Source organism: Chiloscyllium plagiosum, unplaced genomic scaffold, assembly GCF_037043375.1.
Source record: "Chiloscyllium plagiosum isolate Xiang-an unplaced genomic scaffold, Cpla_swu_hap1 HiC_scaffold_4, whole genome shotgun sequence".
Classification (NCBI taxonomy): Eukaryota; Metazoa; Chordata; class Chondrichthyes; order Orectolobiformes; family Hemiscylliidae; genus Chiloscyllium; species Chiloscyllium plagiosum.
This window is the reverse complement of record NW_028270142.1, coordinates 115,039,946-115,058,942: the sequence shown is the minus strand read 5'-3', so window position 1 is coordinate 115,058,942 and position 18,997 is coordinate 115,039,946. Positions and strand designations below refer to the sequence as shown.

Here is an 18,997-nt window from a genome sequence, read left to right as displayed (position 1 = left end):
AGGCATTCGACATAGTTCCCCATGGGAGACTGATTAGCAAGATTAGATCTCATGGAATACAGGGAGAACTAGCCATTTGGATACAGAACTGGCTCAAAGGTAGAAGACAGAGGGTGGCGGAGGGGGTTGTTTTTCAGACTGGAGGCCTGTGACCAGTGGAGTGCCACAAGGATCAGTGCTGGGCCCTCTACTTTTTGTCATTTACATTAATGATTTGGATGCGAGCATAAGAGGTACACTTAGTAAGTTTGCAGATGACACCAAAATTGGAGGTGTAGTGGACAGGTGTAGGGGTTACCTCAGAATACAACAGCATCTGGACCAGCTGGGCCAATGGGCTGAGAAGTGGCAGATGGAGTTTAATTCAGATAAATGCGAGGTGCTACAATTTGGGAAAGCAAATCTTAGCAGGACTTATACACTTAATGGTAAGGTCCTAGGGAGTGTTGCTGAACAAAGAGACCTTGGAGTGCAGGTTCATAGCTCCTTGAAAATGGAGTCCCAGATAGATAGGATAGTGAAGCAGGCATTTGGTATGCTTTCCTTTATTGGTCAGAGTATTGAGTACAGGAGTTGGAAGGTCATGTTGCGGCTGTACAGGACATTGGTTATGCCACTGTTGGAATATTGCGTGCAATTCTGGTCTCCTTCCTATCGGAAAGATCTTGCGAAACTTGAAAGGGTTCAGAAAAGATTTACAAGGTTGTTGCCAGGGTTGGAGGATCTGAGCTATAGGGAGAGGCTGATTAGGCTGGGGCTGTTTTCCCTGGAGCGTCGGAGACTGAGGGGTGACCTTATAGAGGTTTACAAAATTATGAGGGGCATGGATAGGATAAATAGGCAAAGTCTTTTCCCTGGGATCAGGGAGTCCAGAACTAGAGGGCATAGGTTTAGGGTGAGAGGGGAAAGATATAAAAGAGACCTAAGGGGCAACATTTTCACGCAGAGGGTGGTCCGTGTATGGAGTGAGCTGCCAGAGGATGTGATGAAGGCTGGTATAATTGCAACATTTAAGAGGCATTTGGATGGGTATATGAATAGGAAGGGTTTGGAGGATATGGGCCGGGTGCTGGCAGGTGGGACTAGATTGGGTTGGGATATCTGGTCGGCATAGACAGGTTGGACCGAAGGGTCTGTTTCCCTGCTGTATATCTCTATGACTCCATGACTTTAAATAAGAACCTCATTTTCAAAGCACATCAGTGAACCAATTAGATTTACCCCGACAATCAGCAATGGTTACATGGTCATTGCGAGACTCTTAAACCAGGTTTTATTTACTGAAGTCAAATTCCAGTGTCTGAGGTGGTGGGATTCAAACTACCATCCCCAAAATATTACCAGGATCTCTGGATTAAGATTCTGGCAACAATACCACTATACCATTGTCTCCTCTCACGTTCTCTCCAGTATTCCCACACAGTGTATGGAATCAGAAGATGAAGAAATTGAACATATTTGAAGACATCATCTGCAAATCTGTTCTCTCAACATGTGGGAAGCAACAGTACAAAAATACTGAAACAAAAACAGAAGTTGCTGGAAAAGCTCAGCAGGTCTGGCAGCATCTGTGAAGAGAAATCAAAGCTAATGTTTCGGGTCTAGTCACCCTTCCTCAGAACTGATGGTAGCTGGGAAAATGTTGGTTTATTTGTAGAAGTTAGGGTTGGGGGGAGGGTGTAAGGAGTAAATGATAGGTGGAGATAGAACCCTAAGAGAGAGAAGAATAGTTGGACAGACAAAGGAGTCAATAACGATCTGGCTGGGAGGGTGAATAACTGTTAATGGAGACTGTTAGTGGCTAACAATAGGTAATGTGTAATGGCAGACTATGTAATAACAAGATCTGGTGTGTGTGGTAAGGGGCTAGGACATGGGGGATTTCAGGCCCTCAAACAGATGCACAGATTGCAAAGGCTGATGTTGTCAGAGCTGTTGTGACTAAGAGGGTCTGAAATAACAGCCACTTGACTGAGAACACCAAACCATGAGACAATCAAACTTGCATCCCCAATACACTCCTCTGGAAAGCTGAAACCTAGACAATATATGCTAAGAAGGATAAAAGGCTGCGCAGTGATCACTTTTGCTTCATCAGAACTTAACTTTGGCATCACTTGGCAGGATGAAGTCACCAACTCAGAGGTTGTTGGATTGTACTAATTGCACCAGCATCTACTCATTGCTAAGGCAATGATGCCTGCAGTAATAATGAGTCATGACATTTTGTGTATGTATATCTCTGCTACAAGCATTTTGGATTAGTTCATGGAGATAACTTGTATGAAATATGAATATGGCAGAGAATGACACTGATGTCTGGATAATGGTCACTGATAACCATAGACTTTGTACTCTGAGTGAGCAGAAGTGAAAAGTTCAGCTGGCCAAGCCAAGGACCTGGACAAACCAAAGGCCAGCAAACTGCACATCTTCACAATACATTATCTTCCTTTGTCAAAAATATGGCAGAGAGTGCTATCCAGACTGTGGCTCCTGAATAATCACAATCGATGTTGTAAATATCCATGTTTTTCACTATTCTCCTTCTGTGAAGGTGATCTGCTATCTTCACTTAGGCAAAAGTGAGGACTGCAGATGCTGGAAATCAGAGTCTAGATTAGAGTGGTGCTGGAAAAGCATAGCAGGTCAGGCAGCATCCAATGAGCAGGAAAATCGACGTTTTGCCCAAAACTTCGACTTTCCTGCTCCTCGGATGCTGCCTGACCTGCTGTGCTTCTCTGCTATCTTTACCTACTCTGACCTACATGTAACTCCAGACCTACAGTAATGTGATTGACTCTTGTAATGAGGCTGCTCCTTTAACAAGGTTATGTTGTTCTTGTTTTTTTTTACCAAAAGGTGTTGTAAAAGGCAAAGGATCTGATTTGCCAATATGATTATGGCTAATAGATACTGCCTAAGGCAACAGTCAGAAGAAAAGGCTTTTAGGGTATTTTTTAAAACACTTGTACAATCAAAGGGGAGTGGCCAGTTCTTCCAGTTAAGGGATTTTTCTAGTTTGGTTTAGTATTAGCTGGAGACCCTGAGAATCTGCTGGGAGAAAAGAGGTTCCATGTTTCAGCCAATGATCCCTGGCTGATCCTTTCTGCAAACTTTCTCTCCTATAAGAACCTGTGTTTGAATTTACCTTTTTACAAAGGGGTATGTTTATGGGATTTGCAGGAAATCAGAACAGCTCTTTGTTAAGTTGCGAGAGATATCGTGTTGGTCTGGTTTTCAAATAGTTGTTGTTCTAAATTCTGTTTTCTTTTGCTTGAGTTTCATTCAGTTGTCTATAAATAAATTCTGTTTTGTTTAAAACTGAGTGGTTTGACCAATTGCATCATTTCTGGAATATCCACAAAACATCTGCTTGAACTAACCAGAAAAAAGTTAGGGTTTGGGCTACCTTCCTGAACTGTTTGGAAGGTCTGGCCTGGTCCATAACACTTTCAGGGAAATTAGGGATAGGCAATAAATGCTGACCTAGCCAGTGACACAGGTATCAAGTAAAGTTAAGTAAGGAGGGTAAATGGAATTGAGCCAAATCAGGTGATATGTAACATCGTGTTGACCATTACAGGATTATGAGACAGAAAGCTGCTGCAGTTCATTTTTGGCCAGGACTCCGAGAGAGTTCCTTGCACTTTGGTTTTGAATGTGCCTCTGTGCAAACTGACTGGACCTCCGTTTATTATCGAATCTGAAGGATGGTTTTTCCAACATTACATTTCTCTTTCAATACCACAAAGGAGCATGAACCAGATTCTATGTTCAGGCCTCTGGAGTGGAACTTGAACACAATCCAGAACATAAAATCATAAACTAGGCTGCCCTTATTATATTAAAGCAAATTATCTTTTTGGCCCTCATGGAAAAAAAAATTGCTTGTTGTGGGCTGAGTATACAAGTTAATAAATAATCTGATTGTCTGAAAGTCTTCCTCAATGAGAAGCTTATGACATATGAATTCATTAACACTGCCTGGGTTGAGTTTACTCATTGGTACCAGATTTGAAGAGCAGGTTTTGGATTAGTTCATGAAGATAATCTGAACAGCAATAAGAAGTATTTTGCCTATGGAGTGTAATTTCCTGTTCTAATTAACTGCAGATGGCTCCTACTTTGGCCAGAAAGTCATTGCCTTTTCCAGTTGATCTAATTACATCCACGTTCATATTATCAACCCAGTTGCAATACTTCATATTAGCCCCATCAGATTGACTGAAATATGCTCTTTATCATATCTTATGTTATACATACAGACAAATTAACGGACACAGGAGACTGTAACTTAATTTCCATGGATGATAAAGGTTTCACAGGGTAATTCCGCAATGAGAAGATTCCAGTTGGTCGTTCTCTTTTATGAAGGCATGAGTTAAAAACAGGATAAATACCGAAACACCAGTGTATCTGCTCCTCTATTTTCTCTGATTTTGGAGTCAGAAAGGAGGGGATATAATCATAATATCTGATCGAAATTACTTAAGAGAGAATTCAGTAACATTTTTCACACAATAAACAAATAGAAATATAGAATTCATGCTCTAAAAAAGTTGTTGTTTCCCTCTAAGAGACTGTGGATGCTGAGATAAGCTCAAAACTGAGACTGACAGATAGCATTGTGCAGATGTTTTCTGGTTGGCAAGATATGACAAATTGTGCTACTGGGATCAGGGCCAGGGCATAAGGATAATGTCACTGAACTAGTGATGCAGCATCTCAGGCTAATGGTCTAGGGTTATGTGTTCAAATCCCACTATGGCAGATAGTAACATCTGAATTCAATAAAAATCTGGAATAAAAAGAGCTAATCTCATGGTGACCATGTAACCACTGTTTTGATTGTTGTAAATACCCATGAATTTCACTCATTTCTTTTAGTTAAGGTGGTCTTCCATCCCTACCTTGTCTAACCTACATGTGACTCCATATCTACAGCAAAGTAGTTGACTCTTAACTGCCTTCTGGAAAATGAAGGATAGGCTATAAAGGCTGGCCTAGACAATGACACACACATTGCATGAATGAATAAAAAAGTTATCAAGTAAAATGCAGTCAGGAGGGTAAATAGATTGACATGTAGATTAGCCATGATCTAAATAAATAATGCAACGATATAGTCTGTTCCAATGTCCCTGTGCTGCATCTTTGGGTATATGGCAAAGATGCATTTATCCTTGTACCTAATGAAATGATTTTCAGACATCAGGACTAGTAATGAATTACAAGTATCACTGACTGGCTCAGTATGTTCTATTTATGGACTGTGTTGCATGTCTTTGCCCATATGTTTTTCTAATAAGGACAAAAGCCTTCTATTGAGACATTTTTCTCATGCATTTTTTTCTTCCAAACTTTTGATCACTTGCTCTTGCACTGCTGCACAACATCTGTTATCTCCTCTGTGAAGCCCCATCGGATGTTTTCCACACTCAGTTACAAGTTGTGCTCTGTTTCTCTTAAAGGATGGATAATGCGAAATAGTTCAATGAAAATAACAGTAGTCCATGATGGCAGTAATGAAAGTTATCCAGATCTTAGCATATATAGCCGGAAGGATTGAATTTAAATCCCAGGAGAAGATAATAAGATTGTTCATCAAAGCCAAAGAAGAACACCAAAATGGTGTATTCAAAAACAATGGCTATCCAAAAAAAAATAGTCTACCGGTATCTACACAACAGGAAGACCCATGTCCAGAAACACTGGTCACTCTGCCATCCATAAGAACATACCAGAAAAGACCACCAGACTACTCTGACCCCGAGGTATCATGGTAGCCCACAAACTGACAACTACACTAAGACAACTACTGACGAGTATAAAGGATCCCATTCCCACAAATAACAGAACTAATGTTATATACAAAATATCATGTAAAGCTTGCCACAAACATTACGTAGGGCAAACTGCAAGAAAACTAGCCATTAGGGTACATGAACACCAACTAGCTATCAAGAGACATGATCAGCTATCACTTGTGTCCATACACCCGAACAATGAAGGACACCAATTTGACTGAGATTACATATCCATCCTACGACAAGCCAAACAAAGACATGCACGAGAATTCCTGGAGGCCTGGCATTCAACCCGGAACTCCATTAACAAGCATGTTGAGTTGGAGCCCATATACCAACCTTTAAGAAATAAACCAGAAATGATGCCACTTACCACAACAAACCGGGTCACATAAATAGCAAGCGGGACAGAACACCAGTGCTTCACTGGATGCTCACTGTTAATGTTATTTAGTATGGTGATGAAACATCTTCAAACATACATGCTAGTTCAGAAAGCAAGTCAACAATCTCATCCACAAGCTGAGCTCCAAATCTTTTCAAGAACTTCAAACAACATCTTTAGCACCTTGTATAATTCTGGTCTCCATTTTACAGTAAGGAGTTATGAAAGCTAGTGATATAATTAAAATACATCAGGGGTTGGGGGAGACAAAAAACAAATCTTTCCAATTGAAATGAAAGGGACACTTAGTTCAGATGTGGGTAGATATTAATTTGATCTGTATATGAGCTGAAATAGAGTGTAATTGACAGAGTGAATTTTAAGGGTTACTCTCTTTTGTAAAATCTATTTGAAACTGCTTGCAGTTATCATTCAGCATAAAGTTTCTGTTTCAGATATTATCTTTCTTCCAGGTTTGGGTTGGGCTAACCAAACTCTCTGCTCGAGGGCAAGTAAGGTTAGCTAATTAAGAAACTTGATTAATCCAGTTCTGTGACTGCTCAAAAGTACACTCATTGAAGTCTCAGTCGTATAAATAGGGGCTAGGCTACAGTCAGCAAGGAATGTAGCTCAAACAGAGAGTAAATGTAAGAGCCTGGTGAGCAAATGAGTTTTGATGAAATAGAATTTAAACCTGACAGTTTCGTACGGAAAGGAATCTAGTTGAAACAGAGTGTAAAACTGAGAGTCTGGTGAGGAAGAAAGATTCTTTTGCTAAGTTAGCCTTCAGGAGAGCAGGAGCTGAAACATTGCATGGGAAGGGAAGGAGATCCAGCTAAAACTTAGCTCTTTACAAGCAGTAGTAATTCTTGTTGGAGGGAGTCGGATGTAGGCCCAGTCAGTCTCTCTTTGACACAGAAACTCATAGCTGCAGAAATAGGTGATCTTTCACTGAAACTTACGTATGAAATGCTATAGATTTGATTTTAACAATAAAGCAGAAGTTTAATACATAAAAGAAATGGAGATACAATAGAAGAAACCAAACAGTGTACATATATATTTGAAAGATTTCAAAACACAGGTCACAGTGAGAGAGGGAGTGAGAGAGAGCGAGAGCTCGATAGCCTTTCCTTTGATGATCCACACAACTGAGCTCAAACTTTCTAACCATGAAATAACTTTTAGAGACATTTCTGCAGCTTTCATTCTGATCTACCTAATTTCTCTATGAGACAGTGTTCTTACATCTGACCCTGGCCAGGTCTTCCATGAACTGCCTCAAAACTCTTGGATCTGTGGAGTTTTCCTAAACAAGAAGCAATTCTTGAATTTTAAACCAAAAATAAAAACAAGCTAATGTCTTTTAACATTTTATTGTATCAAATTGCAGAACTCTTTTACAATAAAACCAATTACACATTATCATTCCAGGAGGGGCCAAGTCAGTCTCTCTCTGACACAGAAAATCATGGCTGCAGAAATACCGACAAGTTAATTCCCAAACTCCTACATACACAGTCCAAAACCCACATGCTACTTGTCTTAAATCCAAACATAAAACCAATTATATTAATATATATATATATAAATTACACACCTTGCATTACAATTTGACTGCAATTTGAGGAAGCTCCTGGCTGCTGATATGATCCAAGTTGAACACATCAGCAATAAGCTAAAAATCACACAACACCAGCTTATACTCCAACAGGTTTAATTGGAAGCACATGAGCTTTCGGAGCGATGCTCCTTCATCAGGTGATTGTGGAGGGCTCGATCGTAACACAGCTGGTGTTGTGTGATTTTTAACTTTGTACACCCCAGTCCAACATCGGCATCTCCAAATCATGACATCAGCAATAGGCATCTTCAGCTCAAGGCACTTTGTCTCAGAGTGTGAAGGCAGGCCATTTGGCCCACTGAGTCCACACCAACCCTCTGAAGGACATCTCACCCAGACCCACCCCAACCCTATATGTCCCGTGGTTAATCCACTTAGCCAGCACATTTCTCGTCACAATGGGCAATTTAACATGGCCAATTCACCTAACCTGCACAAGTTTGGACTACGGGAAGAGACCAGAGCATCCAGAGAAAACCCATACAAACATGGGGAGAATGTGCAAACACCACCCAGACAGTCACCCAAGGCTAGAATTGAACCCAGATCCCCAGCAGTACTGACCACTGAACCACCGTGACCCCCATCCCACTGAACTGCAAGGGTGAGCTGCAAACACTAGATTGCATCAGGGAGAGAGAATGTTATCTGGACATTTCCTGGTGGTCACAACATTTAGCACAGGGTCTCAGATATGGTCAGTGTTCAGGGACTGAAGACTGGGGAGTTGGAGCCTCAGCATATCTAATTATTCAACAGGTTTGGAGTATTTTCTGCTTGTTTGGATGCAAGTGAGGGATGCAGGGTGGTTAAATTAGTTGATCATTATAGCATGGGAAGTTGACAGATATTTTTGGAGAAGATAGGCCCATAGATTATTTTCTTGAACTTAAAGGGGTTGAGTAAGTCAGACAGAGTGAAAGGGTGGGAGAGGGAAAGGTGAGAGAGAGAGAGGAAATTGGAGTAGCACGAGGCAGAATGGCAGCATAGGGCAAAGGAAGAGAGGGCTAGAAAAGTTAAGGAGGAGCTTGAGAAAGATTGAGTTGCAAAGAGGAAGAGAGAGGAGTGAAGGATAGGATAATGAGAGGCAGAGTGGAAGAGTGGGTTGAGGGATAGTGGGAAAAGAGAGAATTCAAGAGACAGAGTGAGAGACAGACTACAGCTTAAGGGGACACTCCTAAGGACAGTGCCCTTGATGCTTTATCACCTGGCTATGTCTTCTCCCATTGCAAGACAGACTCACTCACTGTGCTCAAATGGTAAGATAATTTCAGGAGGAAGTTTGTCTAGGAGTTCTTAACATTGCCTCCAAACCCATGAGGTTTCAAGGCATCAGGTCAAACGAAGGTAAGGGAAATTCCCACCGATTACCACATACTGACTCAACCCTCCCTTGTTATCAACTGATGAATCAGTATTTCTCCAGGTTGAACAACATTTGGATAATGTTAAGGCAAAATTCAGTTTAATTATTAAAGTTCACTGCTTGGCATTCTCTAATTGTCATTGCCATGAATTATTCGTTTAATTTATTAATTTATTTGTTTTGATTTTGTTTTGATGAGGCTCATGTTTTCAATTGTGGAAATGCCAATGTTGCTGAAATGTTTCATTTTTATCCAGAAGGAAAACTAAAATTAAAATGTCCCCCCTTCACCCCAACATGCCAAGTCAGATTTAAATCATCTAATGCCCTTTTGACTGCCTCAGTTGAATCAGCCTCCACCATACTCCAGGCACAACCATTTGCGCCAGAACAAATTTTTGTTTTCTCACATTGGAGTTGCTTCTTCTGCAATACATTTTAAATCTGTACCCTTTGGTTCACAATCCAATTATGAGTAAGAACAATTTCACGCTATCCATACCCCTCACGATTGTGAAAATGAGCAAATCTCCTCTTTTCTTTTTGTGCTCAAGGAAAGTAGTCCATAAGCCTAACCCTGTCCTTATTATTGAAGTGGCTCATCCCTGGAATCACTTTTGTAAACATCTTCTGGATGCTTTCCAATGCATTCCTATAGTATGGCACCCAGAACACAACTCCAGCTGAGATCTAACTAGTGCCTTATATACGTTCATCAAAACCTCTCTGTTCGATACTGTATGCCCTTATTTATTAACCCTGGAATATTGTAAGCTTTATTAATAGCTGTCTCTTTCAGTCCTGCCACCTTTAATAACTTAGGTATACATGCATCCAAGTCAGTCTGCTCCTTTGCATGTTTAAGGATAATACATTTTATATCATATTGTCTCTTACCGCATTTCCTCCCTGACAGATACGATTGCACCCTCTTCACAATTCTCCTCCACCCTTGCCACCAGTTTTCAGACCCCTGTTCTGAAGACTAACTTGCTGAGTCTTATTCTTGTGGCAACAGATGCCCTTGCTCATCCTTCTCAATCTCTTTCCCTTCAGTAGACAGAGAGGGCGACCTGAGCCCACCCCTTGAACAACTTAACTAGACAGCCCTGGACAAGAATGTCGACTTCTCAGCTCCTGATGCTACCCAGCTTGCTGTGTTCTTCCAGCCTCCTGCCTGTCTACTCTGGATGAGAATGGCCCAGATCTGTGACTGGTGGCTATACATTTATTTGACTACATTAGTCCTACCTCCTGGATTAGCCACTATCGAGACATAGAACTCCTGGCCCACTCTGTGGACTGCAGGGGCATGAACTGAGATGACCACCAGTGGGCGCCTGGTCATGGCCAATGCCCTGAACTGATATCAGAATCTACTTGACTTACTGTGCAGAAACCCATTGACTGATTGTGTCTCCATGACATTGGTAATGATTATTCACTTAAACTTTGAGATGTGGCAGCTTGCTTACCAAACTGCATTTGCCACATAAGCTGCTGGCATGCAGTAGAGGTGTAAGATTGGCATAGCACACTGCTATACAGCATAATGCCCAAACCCTTGAATGAGGATTGCAGTCCAGCAAAGCAAATGGCAGGGTTGTATGACTGTACTACATAGAATTGTTGATTAAGGCATGACAAGAATGGATGGTGAGAGCAAGCAGCTAAGTACTATGTGACTGAGCACTAAGATAGCGAGTGACAGGTTCTGAGATGGAACATGTCAGGATTTCTAATTTTTCTTTTTTAACTAATGCAGGTTAAGGATGTGGAAAGGTTGGCTTGCAATGGTAGAGACACCGTAACCCTCCATAATCTGCATGAGGTCAGGCCAGCTTTTTGCAGGATTTGTATTTTATGGTACCTCAGAAGTGACATGTATTATAATCTGGATGAAGGAGTATTTGAAAGGTAAGTCAAACACTTTCAATGTATTTCTCCCACACTCCTTCCCCACCAATGCCAAGCTTTCCCAACCCCATTCAATCCCCATACTGGTCAAATCCTCTCTTCCAAACTGTGGAACTGCCATGGCCACTGACCAACTATACACTCTGTATGGAAACGATGAACCCTATCGAAAGAGTAGTTTGTGTGAGACAGCTTGAAAAGCAAAAGTAATTCACTCATAGCATTCCTATTTCTTAAAAAAAACCTTCTTTAACTGTAATTCTATAAAATTGTTAATCAATCACACTCTTAAAAGTATTGACAGCAAAAAAGGAAGCTCTTTAAACTTCTTTATCCTGTGTCAATGAATGCTGTGTCAATTGCCATAACAAATCAGACAGTAAGGGCTGTCAATCAAGTTCAGTTTTCCCAAAGATGCAGCTTTTTAACAGTCCAATGGAAGTCTGGACTCACTGCCAAAACTCATTATGCAAGTTATAAATGAATAATTTATTTTTTCACAGAGGTTTTCTAACATATCCTATAGGCCCCAATGATTCTGTAGAGCAGGCATGGTCAGTCAATGAGCAGGAAATTTAGCAAGAAAGATATGAGTGGTATGAGGATTGGAAAGACATGAGTTGGCATGATTTGGAATGAATGGGGCGATGTGGGGATGGGGAGAGGTGAGGGGATGTGAATGACGGGGACTAGAGCTCTGTTCTTTGTTGTATTGTCATTGCTGCAACTGGGATAAAGTCCCAGAGCTTCAAGACAAGCTTGTTAACTTGCCTGACTCAACATTGGGCAGCTCATGTAGCTGTCTCCAAACCTTATTTGGAGAAGTCCCAAATTCTGTTAGCACTCATCATTACCCTACCACTGAATAAAAATCCTATCTTTGTAAGCACTTTCTCCCATGGTGAGCACACAAAGATGCAAAATTTCCAAGCTCCCACTACCATTTAGAAGATGAACATCCAATCCTGGACTAATGATCCAGAGAATGAGGCCACAATGCTGTCAGATTACAAAGAAACCCTTAGTGGTTCAATGCAGTCCTTTTAGGAAGGAAACTTGTCAAGTTTACTCATCTGTTTGACTATACCTTCTTGGTTTAGCTGGAGATGAGCAGTAAAAGTGAGTCTCATCAGCAATATCTTCAAAATGAGTTTAAAGTAATAAGCATACGAAAAGAGGGAAGTCAGGATGACAGAAAGCAAGTATTGGACATAAATGGATCCCTTTTGAATTGATATCTGAGAAAGGATGTTTGAATTTCTGTATAGCATTTCTAAATTGATTCAGAAATTGGCACTAAAACAATGCTGACATTTACTGAAGACAGCAAAATATCAAAAGGGCATTGAAAGTGTGAAAATACATCAATTGTGTCAAAGACAGATAGAACACAGGACGTCCAATGCATTCAATGCAAAGATGTATGAAGTAATATACTTTAAGTAGCAAATCAGAGAGGTTTTCAAAACAAGTATTGTGTTTAAAATGGTTGGTAAATCAGTCACGCATGTGAAGTTTGCCAGAGGAAGAATAAAGGAGAAATGCACATTAAGTTGTTCCACAGAGAGGGTGATGAGAAACTAAGTTTCTTTACCACAAGTAGCTATTGAGACAATTGCCATGAGCTTGATCTTAACTCCGACAAATAGTGAGTTGAATTTCAATAACCGATTAAAGGATCAGAAATCTGAAATAGGACCTAAACCCATCTCAAAGCGAGCCACTTTCTGAAGTGCTTTGAGTACTGGGTGAGAAATTCCCTTATGGAAAGTAGGTTTCTAGTTCATGCATTATAATAATGCTTGCTCATTAAAACTATAACATATCAGAGCAGAATTGGGCCAATCGGCTCAGTGAATCTGCTCTGCCATTCAATCATGCTCAGAGACAAAAAGAAAACTGAAGATGCTGGAATCCAAAATAGACAAGCAAGAGGCTGGAAGAACACAGCGAGCCAGTCAGCATCAGGAGGTGGAGAAGTCAACATTTTGAGTGTAACTCTTCTTCAGGTCTGCAGATAAAGGGGGTGGTGGGGGCAGGATGGTGAGGTGGGGGTAGATGAAGACAGAAGAAAGTGAGGACTGCAGATGCTGGAGATCAGAGCTGAAAATGTGTTGCTGCGCTTTTCCAGCAACACATTTTCAGTAGATGAAGACAGGTTGGTCATTGGGAAGAATGAATCCACTTGGTGGCAGGGGACAGTGGAAAGGATGGGGAGGGGCTGGGAAGGGAGTTGGGGGTTGGGGAGGGAGGTTATTTGAAAGTGGAAAACTCTGTTTTGAGTCCACTATTTGTCATTTATATAAGTGACCTGGGTGAGGCCATAGAATGATGGGTCAGTAAATTTGCAGATGACACTAAGGTCGAGAGAGTTGAAGATAGTGATGAAGGATGTTGTAGCTTACAGAGAGACATAGACAAACTGCAGAGTTGGGCTGAGAGGTGGAAAATGGAGTTTAATGCGAAGTGTGTGAGGTGATTTACTTTGGAAGGAGTAACTGGAATGCAGATTACTGGGCTAATGGTAAGATGAGCAGAGAGATCTTGGTGTCCATGTACATAGATCCTTGAAAGTTGCCACCCAGATTGATAGGGTTGTTAACAAGGCATACGGTATCTTAGCTCTTATTGGTAGAGGGATTGAGTTTCGGAACCATTAGATCATGCTGCAGCTGTACAAAACTCTGGTGCAGCCACATTTGGAGTATTTTATACAGTTCTTTGGAAAGGGTTCAGAGGAGATTCACTAGGATGTTGCATGGAATGGAGGGAAGGTCTTACGAAGAAAGGCTGATGGACTTGAGGCTGGTTTTGTTAGAGAGAAGAAGGTTGAGAGGTGACTTAACTGAGACTATAAGATGATCAGAGGGTTAGAAAGGTTGGACAGTGAAAGCTTTTTTCTGAGGATGGTGATGGCTAGCACAAGGGGACATAGCTTTAAATTGAGGGGTGATAGATATAGGACAGATGTAAGAGGCAGTTTCTTTACTTAGAGAGTAGTAGGGGCATGGAACACACTGCCTACAACAGGAGTAGACTGCCAACTTTAAGGGCATTTTAATGGTCTTTGGATAGGCATATGGATGAGAATGGAATAGTGTAGGTTAGGTGGGCTTCAGATTGGTTCCACAGGTAAGTGCATCATCAAGGGCCAAAGTGCCTGTACTGCACTATAATGTTCTATGTTCTCACTCAATGCTGCGTCCTCCGAGCTGTAGGATGCCCAGGTTGAAGATGAGGTGTTGTTCCTCTAATTTATGCTGTTGTTCGTTGTGGCAATGGAGGCGGCCAAGGATGGTCATGTTGGAAAGGGAATGGTTAGAGGAATTGAAATGGGCAGTGATTGGGTGGTCCAGTCAGCCCCTGCTGTTCCCTAAGTTTACGTTTGGTCTCCCCAATGTAGAGAAGACCACATTGGGAGGACCTGATGCAGTAAACTAGGTTGGAAGAGAAGCAGATGAACCTCTGTCTCACCTGGAAGTACTGTTTGGGGCCCTGGATGGAGGTGAGGAGGGTGGTGTACTAGCAGATTTTACATCTTTTCCAGTTGCAAGGGAAGGTACCTGGGGGTTTGGCGGTGGGGGGGGGGGGAGCGGGGAAGGTGTTGGTGGGGAGAGTGGTGCAAACCAAGGACTATTGGAAGGAATGGTCTTTGCGGAAGGTAGAGAGTGGTGGGGAGGGAAGATGTACTTGGTAGTGAGGTCTAGTCGGAGTTGGTGGAAGTGCTTAAGGATGATGTGTTGGATGCGGAGGCTGGTGGGGTGGTAGGTGAGAATAAGGGGTCTATGTCTTTATTGCATTGGGGGGTTTAGAGCAGTGGGACAGGGAGTGGAGGTGGTGTGGCGGAGGGCTGTCTGGATGATGGAGGGAGGAAAAGCACATTGTACAAAATAGGTGGACATCTGGGATGCTTGCGAGTGGAATGTCTTCTCACCGAGCAGATGCAGCTGAGATGGAAGAATTGAGAGAATGGGATGGAAATCTTGCAGATACTGAGTGGGAGGAGATGTATGTAGTCCAGATAGTTCTGGGAGACTGTAGGTTTATAGGAAATGTCCGTCTGAAGAATGTCACCAGAGATAAAAATAGTGAGGTCAAGAAAGGGTAGGCAGGTGTCTGAGATGGACCAAGTGAATTTGAGGGCGGGGTGGAAGTTGTGGGTGAAATTGATGAACTGCTCCAGTTCAGCCTGGTGCAGGATGCTGCACCAATGCAGTCATCGATGTAATGGTGGAAGAGTTGGGGCACATCGCATCCTACCTTGACTCCATCCTCTCCCGTTTAGTGTCCTTATATGCATCCATACTCAACAAGGATAGCCTCCAGGCCCTCTGCTTCTTCCTCTCCACTGACCCCGGCTCCCCCAACCAATACCCTCCTCCGCCTCGTCAAACTGGTCCTCATCCTCAATAACTCTTCCCGTTTCCTCCAAATCAAGGGGGTGGCCATGGGCACCTGGATGGGTCCCAGCTACGCCTGCCTCTTTGTTGGCTATATCGAACAGTCCCCCTTCAGCACGTACATAGGCTTCCTGTTCGATAGTTTCTCCAGCCTGTCAGGCTGCCTGAGAATAGGAACCTCACAGCAAAGGATTTTTACAAGGAGGCCTTGTAAAGAGGCATTCAGAAAATCTGTTGCACATTTCCTAACCACACAACAGACCCCTGCAGGGAACTCAACTTCAGGCTAAAATCTAGTTCTATAAAACCCTTTAAATGTAAAATGTAAGAATAGAAAACAACACAGAGTGATTGACAGAGTGCACCATTCCTGCTTAAGTGCTAGCATTAAGACACGCAACAGGCTAAGTAGCCTCTTCTGTAATGTTTATAAATCATATTCCTGTTCAGGTTTAATCTCCACTAACTGGAACCTTGAAACATTTGATGCCAGTTCTGAACCACTTGCAAATGCAAACGTACATAATCAGCTTTCTTTTTTTAACCAATGTACAATTGTCACTCTATTAGAATTCTGAAACTCAATACAAAATAGCATTGTGAGACATCAGCTGCAATGCCTCAAGAAGAAATTTCATCACCAACTTCGCAAGGATCATTTGAAATGTACTTTATCTAGTCCTTTTAAATCAACACATAATGCTGCCAACATATTGTGGTATTGGTTTGGAATACTTCAGACTGTGGATGCCTGCGCATACACAGTCATATGCTGAGTAAAAAGGTAGACTTTAGGAGATGCTGGTAAGAGAGAGGCTATATTAACCTGAGGGTCACTACACTACAGGCGAGGGAAGATGTTCAGAATGAAAGTCCTTCATGGAAAACTCAGCAAAATTAAGAATTAAACCCATGCCGTACACATCACAAACCAGCCGCCCAGCAGGTAAACTACCATGTCCCCATATTGACTGCTGTAGATATTACATCTCTCCCAAGTTTCTTGCTATTTGATCTCCATTAATCTAGTAGTTTACCTCTAATCACTTACTTAGTTTCTGCCATCATTAACATTGTTATTACTGTTGTCACTGTTTTTGTCATTATCACCATTTTCTCTGCCCCCTGCCTCTTTGTTTTCCACTGTCCTCAATCTGTGAATCTCACAGCTTGAGACAATCTCGAACTCTAACGGGACATCCTGATCTGGTTCACTTGAGATCAACGCTAGGGTGACAGTGTTGTACCATGGCTGGAACAGTTGTACCACTCAGTGCACTATGCACTATCTGATATGGTATAGGCATCATTTCAGTTTTCCTATTTGGCTCAAGTGAGATCAATGCCTTTCTGTTTCTCTGAAGGTCCTTCCAGGCATGTAACAATCTAACATCTTGGTTGATCTGTTTTGCTGATGTCCATGGATTTTGACTTCCTGCCCTGCCTTTGAGGTAAAAGGAGTTTTTGCCCTTTGACTAGAGTTGCACCATTTCTGGATCTTTTGTTCTAGCTTTTCATGGCCCTCTGAAATTTAATTTAGCTTGAAGGTTGTTCTCTGAAGCGAATATGTCAATTTTTAACCTCCTTTCCATTAACTATTATTAGCATTGCTCTGCAATTGCGTAGGGCCGATTCCTAATTTGGATTGTTATGCATTGGAAGCACAACACAGTCTTGTCTACTCTGTTTGCCTCTTTGTTCAACAGAGGAAGAGAGAGCTTGGCTGATGCCTACCCCTAAAGAGAACTTCCTGAAATTTGTCTTTCACAAATTGAGGTTCATTTTCAGATATTAGTTATTCTGCAAAATAGTATGACATAAATGTCTTTGTCATTGCTCTGATCACCGATCATGCTCTGATCATGCTGTAGTTAACAAAAGTCTTGCCATTTCAACCCCTCTTGATTAACAGTCAACCAAATCTAAATATATCTTCCCTTTAAAACCAGACAAATTCATTTCTATCCTTTCCCATGACCTTTCTGGAAAGCTTGATGAGCGAAACAGAAAACGTTTCAAGTCCAGTATGACACTTCTTCAGTACTGGAGAACTAGAACCCAGTTCTCACTCTACAGATGCTGCTAGATCTGCTGGGTTTCTCCAGAATTCTGTTTTATTTTCCCTCCAAAGTATTTTGTTTAACTGAGTGAGGTCCAACATAAACAGTGCCGGTCTGTACAGTCACCTACGGACTCACCCTGAGAATGAAAGAGAGTCATCCTTATCTATAAGGGACCACCAGTGATGATGAAACTTGGAAACACTTTCAAGTCCTGAGCATCATTGTGTTGATTCGATCACTAACAATATGATCGCACTTTTGATCATACACTGAGATTCTTGTGGCAGTGAAGAAATAAATGGGCTTATCAGCATTCTGCAAAGTAATGTGTTACACGTATGCTAATTTGTCTGAACCTTTCAATGGCTTATGAAATTCTTGCCAAAAGTTTTGTCCATCTTCACTTTAAAGTATTGTGTTCAACCTCTCTTCGTGACTTTTCAATGAAGATTTTAGGAATGCATGCCATTTGAAAAATTGACTGCCATCCTGATAAAGCTACAACACAGTACTACTTGGGTGATAAGCAGCATATGTAGAAATTTAGGGACACAGCTAAGTGATTCTACAACCAATAGAAGTAAATCTGAGATCTGCACGCTGCCCACATTTAGTCATGAATGATGGTGGACACTTAAGCAACTCACAATGTAGATGAGGATGCACAAATATCTCTATTGTCAATGATGGGGTATCACAATGTATCAGTGTAAAAGGTAAGACTGAAGCACTCTCAACCATTTTCAGCTCATGGATGATCCATCTCAGCGCTTCCAAAGGTCCCCAGCATCACAGATGACTGGCTTCAGCCAATTTGATTTACTTCATGTGATAGCAAGAAACAGCTGGAGGCACTGAATAATGGATAATGTTACAGGGTCTAACAATATTCCAGTGACTTGAGCGCTAGAACATCTAGCTCCACTAGCCAAGCTGCTCCAATATAGTTACTGCACTGGCATCTACCTGACAATGCAGAAATTTGCTTAGGTACATCTTGTACACAAACAAGCAGGACAAATCCAACTTGGCCAAATAGCATCCCATCACTCTACTCTCAATCATCAATAAAGGGATGGAAGACATCATTTACAATGCTAGCAAGCAACACTTGCTCAGATATATACTGCTCATTGTTTAAATTCTGCCAGAGCCATTCAGCCATTGACCTTATTACATTCATCATAGCACCATTCTTTACATGCAAGTCGGCAACTATTCTATTTTGCTATTTCCAGTGCTCCCACCTATTTTGTTTTCATTCATAGAATGTAGATATCACTGGCTGGGCCACTCATGGCCTCATTGTGATCCTTCAGCTTTATCAAATAATTGAGATAATGGCAAATTCACTAATGGAGATCCCATCCTTGCAGACTGCTGGGTCCCTCTTTGAGGAGCTGGTTCAGCCATGCTGGGCCAAATGCTGAAG

General features: G+C 41.7%; 1 long non-coding RNA gene across 2 annotated transcripts in view; it reads left to right on the top strand.

The window, feature by feature from the left end:
* Window positions 1–18,997, top strand: part of LOC148150471 (uncharacterized) — a 146,871-nt gene that overhangs the window by 15,786 nt on the left and 112,088 nt on the right. Inside the window, exon 2 of one of the 2 annotated variants that reach the window (XR_015756857.1) lies at window positions 10,951–11,102. The exons of the other annotated variant lie outside the window; for it this stretch is intronic. This is a non-coding gene — a long non-coding RNA (uncharacterized LOC148150471). The remainder of the gene's footprint in view (window positions 1–10,950; window positions 11,103–18,997) is intronic. 2 annotated transcript variants of the gene reach the window in all.